The sequence below is a fragment of the Artibeus jamaicensis genome, unplaced genomic scaffold (genome assembly GCF_021234435.1).
Source record: "Artibeus jamaicensis isolate MK-2021 breed Jamaican fruit bat unplaced genomic scaffold, CSHL_Jam_final scaffold_916, whole genome shotgun sequence".
Taxonomy (NCBI): Eukaryota; Metazoa; Chordata; class Mammalia; order Chiroptera; family Phyllostomidae; genus Artibeus; species Artibeus jamaicensis.
Genome location: NW_026522059.1, coordinates 31,978,395 through 31,990,450, shown reverse-complemented (window position 1 = coordinate 31,990,450; position 12,056 = coordinate 31,978,395). Strand labels below are relative to the sequence as shown.

Sequence of the window (12,056 nt, the reverse complement as noted above, 5' to 3'; positions counted from 1 at the left end):
TTCTCACTGAAAAAGACAGGAAGGCACAAGCAAAACACACTTGTGTATAAAGAGAACAGCTCAAGATAGAATTTAATACACAAAGGTCTAGAGATAAGCATGGAACACAGCTAAAAATTAGCTAGTTTGGTGAGAATATCAAATTTCCACAGTGTGCCTAGCTGATAGATTGAAACTGCACTGCAGTAGCACTTTAATAAAAACAAAAGAGGAACTGTTGTGCTATTTGTTTACAAACCCAGTAGAGAGAAAAAATAAAACTGAAAATATGAGTGGTGAGTGTAGTGATTCCTAACTGAGCGAGGCTCTAATCACTGTTAATGAGCTGCATTCTCTCTTACAAAATCTGCATAATGCTGGTCCTGCTGTCAATCAGGAACTGCATATCCTCTAGCTAGTTAGGTTACACCCGACTCAGACTCCACGGTAAAGCTAAGCTTCTCCTTCATTTGACAATCGACAGTATCCACAGTGTACTTTTATTCAGTTACTTAAGAAGAAATTTTTGTCGAACACTGAACCTAAAAAGCAGATAAAACACCATGTTTTTAAAGCAATGGATTATTCCAGCCGTAACATGTGTGAATATGCTAGCCTGCTTGATCATGTGTAGAAATCACCATCTACAGTGACAACGGCATAATCTCACTTTAAGGCTGCACACAACAAAATCGCCTTCGCTATTCTTAAGAAGTGGGATTTTTATTTAGCTATAGTCACACAATCTGGACTATGAAAGGAAATGGTTAGTCTAGCCATTTGCAAGGCCACCATTTTGCAGGCTTAGAATACATCAATGTAAGAAACATTCAAACCTTCAAGAATTTTTGCGTTTATTTGAGCCCAACTGATGACAATTGCCGGAAAGCAAAGATCCCAATAGATTGAGAAAATGCTCCCAAGATTGGCAGTTTTACACCCGATTTTATACGTTACAATCAAAGGCAGAGAGGGAAAGGGGGCTACGTGAAATTCATCACGGATAGATTAAGGAGGCAGGAAAAAGCAAAGCGGGGAAATCTCTGGGACTGGGTGAAAAGTAAAAGGAAGGCACATACAGTACTTCTTTTACATAGACAGGTGTAGGACAGTTAACACTTAGCAAATTAACATGATCATAAATAATAACAGTGAGCAGATTTGTGGTCCCTGCTCTAGTGCTTTGCGGGGTGGGCGGGGGAATAATAATTTGATATTCCAAAGTTACTATTATCAGGTATATTAATATAGATGCAAAAAATAACTGGCTCAGTTAAAGTAAAGATTGACCTTTGTTAGGCAACACTACCAACCTAGGACATGCCTCCCCGCTGTAAACTGCTTTCAGTCAGGAAGTTTTCATTTCAGACCAGCCTGTGTGGTTACTTTAGCTCTCTGAGTTTGTCAGGCCGCCATGCAGGCCTCCCCTGACCCTGTCAAATTTAGTACGTGACCCCTTTTTCATTCATAAATATATTTTCTAATCTGTCTGAAAATATGATGAATAAAAACATATGCAAAATAAGCCTATTTTCTCCCAATACAGTACATGTTTCTCCAGACAGGAGAATGAATTAGAACATACTTGAACACAGTTCCACTCAACCAAACAATTACTGAACACCCATTAAAAATGCTCCCTGCACCCTGGCTGGTGTGGCTCAGTGGATTGAACACTGGCCTGCAACCCAGTTCGATGAACTGTTAGGGCACATGCGTGGATTGCAGGCTAGGTTCCCCGTTTGGGGGTGTGCAAAGCAACCACACATTGATGTATCTCTCCCACACTGATGTTTCTCTCCATCTCTTCTCCCACCCTTCCCCTCTCTCTGCAAATAAATTTTTTAAATCTTTAAAAACAAAAAAACATGCTCCCAAGCACTGTGCAAGGCCCAAAGGAAACCAAAGGTGAATGTAGCTAAAAACAGCCCCTAACCAGGAAACTGTGTAGTTCTGCAGAAATGCCATAAGTTTTCAAATCCTAGTTTTTAATTCTTTCAGTGGAAGAGAGGCCAATTAAATGTACTGAGTTCTCACAATAAGCCAGGTCAGGTACAAGAAGCGTTAAATGTATATGCATCAGGAAAAAATGTGAGAGACTGCAGGGCGTTCTACAGAATGCTCGGTGTTGTCTGGCAAACCCTACTGAGTAATCTTGACTTGTTAGTAGCCCTAGCCTTCCACTGCCTTTGGGCAGTTTTATTGCTCAGTGAATTGTAGCAAATAGTAATGAAAATTATTCTTGTCCATAGAGATAGGAATTGAAAAATTGACGATCACAGATACTCAAAGAAAAGTGAGAACACAAGATTTATACTGTCCTTAAATAATATTTTGTTATTTTTGGAAGAAATACAGATATTGTGTTAAGAAATTAAATACTAATAAAAATATTAAAAACCATTCAATCTCACTAAATCAAGGAAATGTATATGAAAAATAATTTTCAGTCATAAGAGTGACCAAATTCTTAAAGACAGAAAATGTCAAGAGTGGATTACGGAGGCAGGGCAAAGAACACTCTTCCATACTGTTGATGGAAGTATAAAAATAGCATTCTGGATGTTGACCTGGGAGTATCCATTAATACTTTACATGTGTAAAACCTCCCCAAACTGTTAACCTAAAAATAAATTGAGACAGGGAAGCCAGGACAAGCAAAACAGGGAAGCTGAGACAAATGGTTAAACAAGCGGTTTGAAGTCATCTAGTAAATCCAACAGCCCTAAATCAAGAATACCTGAGAGTACAGTAAATGTTTTACATTTCTCCTCCCCAGCTAGAGGGTAAATAGCTTAAATAACCCTACTCAGGGAGTTAAATAACAAAAACCCAATTCGTGTTATTTGCCAACCAGGCCCAAGGGCAGAAGAAGTCAAAAGAATAAATCTCATTTTGGCACATCAGCATAACACTGATGAATATTTTATTGAGACCCTCCTCTAAAACCACCCCTAAATCCCCAGACTTTAAAACCCCTCAAAACAAAGGTCTCAGCAAACAGCACACGCGTGTGCTCTGGAATGTGCCCTCACCTTGCGCCTTTCACCTTCTTCTACCCCCACAGGCACGCATCTCCGAAAGTCCAAGGAACCAACCCCGCAAGGTTTGCAACGCAGCAGCAATGGGAAGCAGCAGTTCTTCCTGGGCTAACCTCCTGACCCCCCTTTCCTCTAAGAAGTGAGCTAAACCAGACCGGCCAAGGCTCATTTCTTTCCTATAACGTTTTCAGAGAGCCGAAGCAGCTCTGCTTAGGCTCCCCTGTTGCTTCCAGTGTCCTAAGCCCATCTTTGTTTCACTGCCCCCGGCTTTAATAAACATCCTGTGAAAATCATCGTGAAATCTTTCCTGACAAAGACGAGAATCCACACACTACTAGCCGTCCATAGGCGGACCCACTCAGGGCCAGGTCCCCTTTCCAGTAACACAACGACCAAAGTGTTTGAGATCCAAAATAATAGCTATTCATTAATCACTGATTCAGGCAGAAACCCAAATAGTCTTCCGATTAGGAGATAAAGGCAAGGGGTATTTATGAGACAGGAAAGGGGAACAGTTACATGAACAGGAGCAAGGGTGGTAAGCTAAGGAAGAAATTTCTCTAGGTGCAGATAAGCTAATATAGTGATGCTGATTCTAAAAATGGCTTCAATTTTCAGCACAGTAGTCATAATAACTGCTTTCTTGTTATCTTTGCAAACAGTTCTTTGGAACCCAATGTTGCTTTAGGCTCAGTCCAAGTGTTATTTTGCCCAGTTTTAACATTCCAGAGGTTTGGGGAGCGAGACAGGCAAAGCAGTTCCTCTGAGATGATAGCTCTGGCTTCAGTTGAAAGGGGCTCCCTTTGAGACAGGCCAGTTAGCCAGGACAAGTGGAGTCCGGGAACTCAGGCAGCTGAGCAAACTGACAGGTCAATTTACAGCCAGACACAAAAGGTCACCTCCCTAGAGATAACATCTAGGCCTCACTTGTGTTTAGGCTACAGGCCCAGAAAAGCAGCAAAATAAGGTGGGAAATGCAGGACCAGCTGCAGTGACTAGTGACCCCCTGCCCTGTCACTAACCCTGAAAGAACACACCTTGAAACCGATAAACAGCTACTGAAACCCTCTCCTGAGACCTTCTCTGCAAGGGAGAGATAAAATTCCCCTAAATTCCCATCTGCAAGAGAGATAAAACAGTCAAGAGGAAGGGCAGATGAGCACAGGCTCCCTATGGAGAGCAGCCTATGACACTCCCTTCCCCCTCTGTCCCTCTCTTCTTCCCTCACAGGCAGGCATCTCCTAAACTCTAAGGGTCCCTCAAGACTTACAACCAGGGGAGCAATGAGCATTGGCAGTTGTCCCAGGCTAATCCCTGAACCTGTCCCAAAGGCCCCCTTTTCTCTGACTTCCCAGTGAGTTAAAGCAGCCCGGCCTCGGCTGTCTCTGGTGGCTTTTTGTACCGTAAACCCTTCCTGTTTCACTGTCCCCAGCTTTAATAAGTATTATCTTCACAGTCCTCTAAAAAGTACCTGGACCTGTACTGGGAAATTTTTCCTGCACAAAAAAACCCACACACTACCAGCTGGCCCTAGGCAGAGCCACTCAGGGCCAGGTCCCCTGCCTGGTAACACCTTTATATAGGTACAGAAAGTAGATCCACACAAACGTATGAAAACGCACTCCAAAAAGGTCTAGAACTCCACTGTCCAGCACAGTAGCCACGAACCACATGTGCATACTGAGCTCTCCCCTCTCTGGAAAATGGGGATAGAGTTGAAAATTATAAGCTTCTAATCATGGAGCCCACCAAAAGTCAACTCACGGACACAAAAGACATTCCTATCACCCAGGAAATTCCGAGGGATTCAGCAACTCTGTCAGAAACTGGGGTCAATGACCAAATACTAGAACAAAAGACACTCCTAGTACTCTTATCACTGAGGAAATTACAAGGGTTTTAGAAGTTCTGTGCCAGGAACTGGGAGAGAGACCAATTTGGTATTTTCTAATCATCTCACAGAGTGAAAGTATAAAATTTACTCCAGCATGCTACCTGAATCACAGATTTACTCTTTTCAATCTAAACTAACAGACATCTGCATAGACCAGCTCCCAGTCAACAATCAAGAAACTCAGTTTGGCCAAGTCTTGTCCTTGGAATAAAAATATTTTGAGCAAAAGGAGCCAGTGTCCCTGAAGCTGGTTGGCAAGAACCTAGCCTTTAGTTAAATTTTGTGTACTATAAATGTTGCCAAGCTACTCAAATTTATTTTAGCTTTCTTTTTTTCACTTCGTAATTGTGGATATTGAAGGTGTCTCACCAACATTCATTTTGCCCGTTCACAGCAGCACTCCCAGGTCTAAGGTCAGGAATCCCTCTGTCTCGGCAAAGTGGCCCAATAGCAGCACCGAGTTGTAAAATCTTATCTAGTGATTATGAGTAGGCACCATCTGTTTGTCGTCAGAAGATGAGAAAAAAAGGATGTCACCCCTACAGTTGCTGAGGTCTATCATTTGACACGAGAGGAGCCCAACCCAAGTACCATGCCAATACTGCGAGTGCCTGATGGGAAAAAGAGAAAGAAATTGGGCCCATGATGACACCCTTTAAAGTGCAAGGCCAGTCAATCCTGAAGCCTAAAATTTCCAGTTACACATACCACTAAATATCAATTAGATAAGCCAGTATTTTTATCAATACTTAAAACAAAAGCATAGTAACTGGTGTAAGAAAAGTCTGATGTGGTTTTTCTTTCTTCCCATTGTTCTTATTCTGTTTGCCTATTTTATCTTGCTTAAATCACGACTTCCCACATTTTGTTTGTAAATGAGAATTCAAAGAAGACGCAAGATATGAATAGAGTTCATTCTTCCTCAAAAAGGAGAGGCTGAAGGCCATCATTGTCTCAATTATGCTATACTGGTCCCCCCGAAAGCACAAAGCAGACTCCCACATTACAGCTCTGTTCAAACGGGGATACTCCCACTCACACCCAGTCCAGAAAACTGAGGAAGAGGTCTTCGACCAAATCACATCCTAGCGAGCAAAGGCATTTTCTAAAAGATAGCCTGGGGAACATACTTCACAAAGTCTATACGACAGTATTTTAGCACTGGGGGGAAGGAGAGCAAGAGGTACAGGCCTATGTGAGAAATTCAGAAAAGCTCTTTAGAAAAATGCACATGCGTATGCATACCCTTCTGTGTGAACTGCCTCCTATTCACCCAACTGTGAGGAAGGAATTCCTGCTCTACTGCTATGGGGACGGTCCAACACTCACCACCTGATACTACACAGGCCAGACAGTCACATAAACTCACAGCCCTGGGAAGGAGGACACCAAATTCATGCAGGGCCCCCGGGGGTCGCCCTCTGGAACAGAGTGATGCACCAGGGGCTGTGGGAGGCAGCCTTGATAGTATCAAGGGTGGAGGGCACCTTGGTGGATATGAAGGATGTGAGTGGCTTGTTTGAATAATTATTCAGCTGGTGGGGAACTGAAGCCTTGTGGACAGTAAGGGTACACATAACTAAACCCGACAAGCTCAGGGGAGGCCTGCGTGGTGGCCTGAAAAACCCGAGACCTAAAGTAACCATATAGGATGGTCTGAAATTAAAACTTTTTAACTAAAAGCAGTTTATGGCGAGTAGTCATGTCCTAGACTGCAATCTTCCCTGACAAAAGTTAATCTTTACCTTAACTGAGCCTGTCTATTGTCTTTGGCATCTATAACATACCTTTGGAATGTCAAGGTAACTTTCCTTTTGCCAAACCTCGAGTACAGCTGACCTCTAAAGTGATTATTTGACATATAGCTTTTAGCTAGTTTCATAGATATATTGAATAGTATAACCAGACTTAGAGCTAAGGAAATAAAGTCACTTACCCAGGATGTAGCTAAGAGCAGAGCCCCTAAGGGGAAAGGCCTGTGTCAGAGCTTAGAAAAGATCAACTCCAGGCCATGAGGGGATAACTACCCAGGTGAAAGAGGGCGCCGCATAGTTTAAAGCAGGGTGCCGACCCCTGCAGCTTTGGTAGAAGAGGCCCATGTGGCTTTGGGGTTCCCCCTTTGGCTGTGTAGCCTAGAAGGCAAGAGAGACTTTGACTAGAACTTAGTACAAAAAAGGAACTCTTGCCAGTGGACTGTGAGAAAATGCCACATAACTTTAGATTGGCCAAAGATCCTGCCTGATGCAGCTGATAATGACAGCAGCCTGAGACACAGATGTGTGCTCTTTCCTAGTTTGCAGTGCCCAGAATTAGAACAGCGCAAGTAGAAAACAAAGACATAAAAGTATTTTAAATTAAAAAAAGAGAAGAAAAAACTTAGTTTCTGACTACTCCTTTACAATAATAAAACTAGAATTATAAGTAATAGCAAGGGAAATACCTAATCTTTACACCATCTGTATTCTTTTTATTCTAAATCTTTGTTTACTTTATTAGAACCATGTAAGTAGTTCTACAGAAAAGTGTGTAATAGTCCAAAAGAGAAAAGAAAGAAACCTCATTAATACTCTAAATCTAAGAAAAGGGAGGACTTGTTTATTCTTACAAAAATATATATTATGCTTAAACAAGCAACCAGTGCTGTTTAGCATAAAAGGGGGGAATGATATGAGAAACTTTGAAAAACCTCTGTTTAACCTTTATTTGCCCAGGCCCCAGGCGCCCTGGGGAGAATGATGAGGCTGTCTAGGATAAGTAAACAACAGTGCATTAGCTAGGACTGAGATTAACACCCCTGCTGTTAAAAAACTGACCTTCAAGTTTGGCCTTTGTCCTCTGTTTCTGCCCCTTAGCTAGAACTAACCTCTAAAGTGATTATTTGACATATAGCTTTTAGCTAGTTTCATAGATATATTGAATAGTATAACCAGACTTAGAGCTAATACCTCCGCATTCCGCTTCTGTATCCCGCCTTGCCACGTAGACAAAAAGACCCTATAAACTATAAAAACCCCAAGAATCCTTTGTTCATTGCTCAGAATTTGGAGGCTGACTCCTCTGAGCCCATGCATGTAAAAGAAATAAACCTCGTACTCCAAAATCCCTCGGTGTTTGGTCGCTTCATTTCCCACAACACAACTACCAGAGCAGAAATTAGAAATGCTCTTATTGTTACTGTTAATTGCTGACTGTTAACTGTGCTGTACCCACCTATGTAAAACAAGTACGTGCCTATCATTTTACTTTTTTATCCAATCCCAGAGGTCCCCCTGCTCCCCGCTATGCTTTCTCCTGCCTCCCAAATTTATCACCCCCATGCCTCCTCTTGACTGTAATATATAAAACAAGGTACAAAACTGCCATTTTCTGGAGCATTTTCTCAATCTGTTGAGGTTTGCTTCCCAGCAATTGTCAGTTTGACTCAAAAAAACTTAAAAAGTCTTAGAGGCTTGTACATTTCTTACTTTCTTACCTTGACAGCCTACTACTGAGGGATAAACAAAAACTGTACCTGATCCTTTCAATGGGATCTAGCTATGGGACCTTACCTCAGGAACAGAGTGGGAAGGGGCACCTGCAGTTAGGCCATTCAAGGCCTCATGATTTTACTCAGTGTCAAGGCAACACATAACAATGATCCTTAATTTTAGGTCTTAAACCACACCCTCCCTTACAAACACATACACTACCCTTAACTACCAATGCTAATTAAGAACCACTCCTAGACAGCAGAATGGTGGTTTCCAGAATTGAAGAGGGATGGGGGAAGACAACGAAAGTAAAGGGAGTACCAAATATGGTGATGGAAAGAGATGAGACTCCGGGTGGTGAGCACGCAACGGAGTATAGAGATGTATTACAATAAAGTTGTACACCTGAAATTTATATACCATTGTTAACCAATGTTACATCAATAAATTTAGCTTTTTAAAACAGAACTGCCCTGGCTGGCGTGGCTCAGTAGATTGGGTGCTGGCCTGCGACCCAAAGGGTCACTGGATCGATTCCCAGTCAGGGCACATGCCTGGGATGCAAGCCAGGTTTCCAGCTGGGGATGTGCAAGAGGCAAGTGATCAACATATCTCTTGTACGTCAAAGTTCTCTCCCTCTATCTCCCTCCCTTCCCCTCTCTCTAAAAATAAAATAAAATAAAAGAACCACTGCTCAATATGGTATCATCTGACTATTGCCCTTTCCCATGAGTGCCCCATCTTAGAAAAGCAAGCAATGCTCTACACACAGGAGAGAATTTGGCAGCTCAGTCTCCTAGAAATGGTCCTTGACAATACCTAATTAGTCTCAAACCTGCTTCAAAATGATTTGGAGGGATGCATATGAGAGAGGCAATAGTCAAATGACCAGGATTCTTTTTTACTGGCCTGATTCCAGGATAAAGCTGAGCAAACATATTCGTTTCTGTCCAAGGAAGGAATTCAAAGGAATAGCCCCTGTGTGTAGGTTGCCTGAAAAGCCCTAAAAGATCCTGAAAACTAAAGGTAAATGATTTAGGGGAGAATGATATTCACTGGTGTTTTTAAGAGGTAGAGATAAAGCTATCATGGTTTCCCTCTTTAGCAGACATTGTCCAATAATCTAGACTACAAAACAACTCTTACGGATCCCCAAAATTAAGACACCCACTCATTCCCTGATCCAAATCTCCATAAGAGAGCCCTTAAAAACACAGGATGGCTTCCTGATCCTTAATTTGCTTTTCTATGGGAATAGAATATAGTGGATTTGAGAATTCAGTACTTATAGTTGTATAAAAAATTAAGAGTCACAACAGAATAGTCACAAACTTAAAAAAAAAAAGGGTTTTCTTTCAAATATCCTTTCTGGCTTGGCTATTAATAACAATGTTTCTTTTATTTTATTTTCAATTACAGATGACATTCAATATTATTAGTTTCAGATATACAACACAGTGCTTAGACATTTGCACAATTTACAAAGTGATCTCCCCACTAATAAGTCCAGTGTACTCCTGTCACCATACATGTGTATTCAAATATTAAAATATTATTGACTATATTCCCTGTGCTGTACATCCATCCCCAGGGCTATTTTGTACTTCTTAGTCCCTCTCCCTTTTGCATCCAGTTCCCTAAGGCCCCTCCCACCTGGCAACCCTCAGTTTGTTCTCTGTTTCTGAATCTGTTTTGTTCATTCATGTATTTTGTTCTTTTTTAAGATTTCTTTACCTATTTTTAAAGAGATGGAAAGGGAGGGAGAAGGAGGGTGAGAGAAATGATGATGTGTGAGAGATGCACAGATCCATCGCCTCTCACACACTCCCAACTGGGAGTGTTAGGCCTGGAATTAGATAAAAGTAGCCAAGAGGAACAAGGAACTTGAGGCAGAGTCCAGATAGAAAGTACAAAGAGTGCTGAACAAACAAGATAACCGCCTGTGCATGACCTTGTCTTTGCAGAAAATTATCCACTGCTGCAAGCAGAAAGCATAGCCATGTGTGTTCCCTTGAGATAGCCAATGACTAATGGCTACGTCTGCTTCCGTATTTGCTTGCTTGCTCACCCCAATAAAAACCCTAGGCTGTGAGTGCCAGGCGCGACTCTCATTTGCAGCCTTCTGGGCACCGTGTCTCCGGATGCCTCAAGAGTTCGCCCCTGCACAGGTAAAGCTTTGGCCAATAAAGTTCCATCTTAAACTCCTGAAAGTTTCCGACCATTTGTTGCTTGCGTTGGTAGATGCCACGGGAGCCTGGCCCGCAATCCAGGCATGTTCCCTGACAGGGAATTGAACTGGAAACCTTTCGGTTCTCAGTCCAGTGCTTAACCCACTGACTGCACCAGCCAGGGCCTATTTTGTTCTTATGTAAAAAAGACTCTACATACAAATAGAGCCATATATTATTTGTCTTTGTGGACACTCGGGTTGCTTCCATATCTGGGCTATTGTAAATAATGCTACAATGAGTAGAGAGAAACATCTGTCTTTGGGAATGAGTGTTTTAGATTTCTTTAGAAAAAAATCCAGAAGTGGAATTGCTAGGTCATAATGTAGTTCTATTCTTAATTTTTTGAGGAATCTCCGTACTGTTTTCCATAGTGACTGTACCAATTTTCAATCCCACCAACAGATTAAAGAAACTAAAAGGACATGAAACTAAATACATGTAATCATGGACTAGCAGACATGAAAATAAATTTATCTTGGATATGCCCATCAGAACTCTTGGGTGATCAGGTTCATTGTCAGTGAGAAGTAATACCAACAGTGGGCTTAAAATATTCAGTAAACCATATTGTAAACAGATGTGCTCTCATCCAGGCTCTCTTGTTCCATTCATAGAGCACAAGCCGAGTAGATTAAGCATAATTCTTAAGGGCCCTAGGATTCTCAGAATGGTAAATGAGCACTGGCTTCAAATTCAAGTCAGCAGCTGCGTTAGCTCCTAACAAGAGTCAGCCTGTCCTTTGAAGCCAGGCACTGACTTCTCTCTAGAAATGATAAAGTCCTAGATGGCATCTTCTTCCAATATAAGGCTGTTCTGTCTACAGTGAAAATCTGCTGTTTAATGTGGCCACCTTCATCATTTATCTTAGCTAGACCTTCTGAATAACTTTCCGCGACTTCTCCTTCAGCACCTGCTGCTTCACCTTGGACATGGCTTTTTCCCTTAAACCTCATGAACCCACCTCTGCTAGCTTCAAACTTTTCCTCTGCAGCTTCCTCATATCACTCAGCCTTCACAGACAGTTAGGGCTTTGCTCTGGATTAGGCTTCGGCTTAAGGTAATGTTGTGTCTGGTTTGTTCTTCTGTTTCACTTTCTTACCATGCACATGTTCACTGGAGTCACACTTTCCATTTCCTTCAAGAACTCTTTGCATTCACAATCTAGCTAACTGTCACAAGAGGCCTGGCTTTTGGTCTATCACAGCTTTTAAAATGCCTTTGTCGCTAAACTTAATCATTTCTAGCTTTTGATTTGAAGTGAGATATGCAACTCTTCCTTTCACTTGAACATTTAGAGAACACTATAGGGTTATTAACTGACCTAATTTCAGTATTGTTGACTCAGGAAATAGGGAGGCTCGAAGAGAAGAAGAGAGATGGGGAAACAGCCATTCGGTAAAGCAGCCAGAACACACACAACATTTACAGATTAAGTTCACTG

The 12,056-nt window shown here is 41.8% G+C and overlaps 1 protein-coding gene across 2 annotated transcripts in view; it reads right to left on the bottom strand.

Annotated features, from left to right (window-relative positions):
- The window catches only part of RAD54B (RAD54 homolog B), an 89,693-nt gene that overhangs the window by 63,877 nt on the left and 13,760 nt on the right, over positions 1–12,056 (bottom strand). The gene's annotated exons all lie outside the window — the stretch shown is intronic.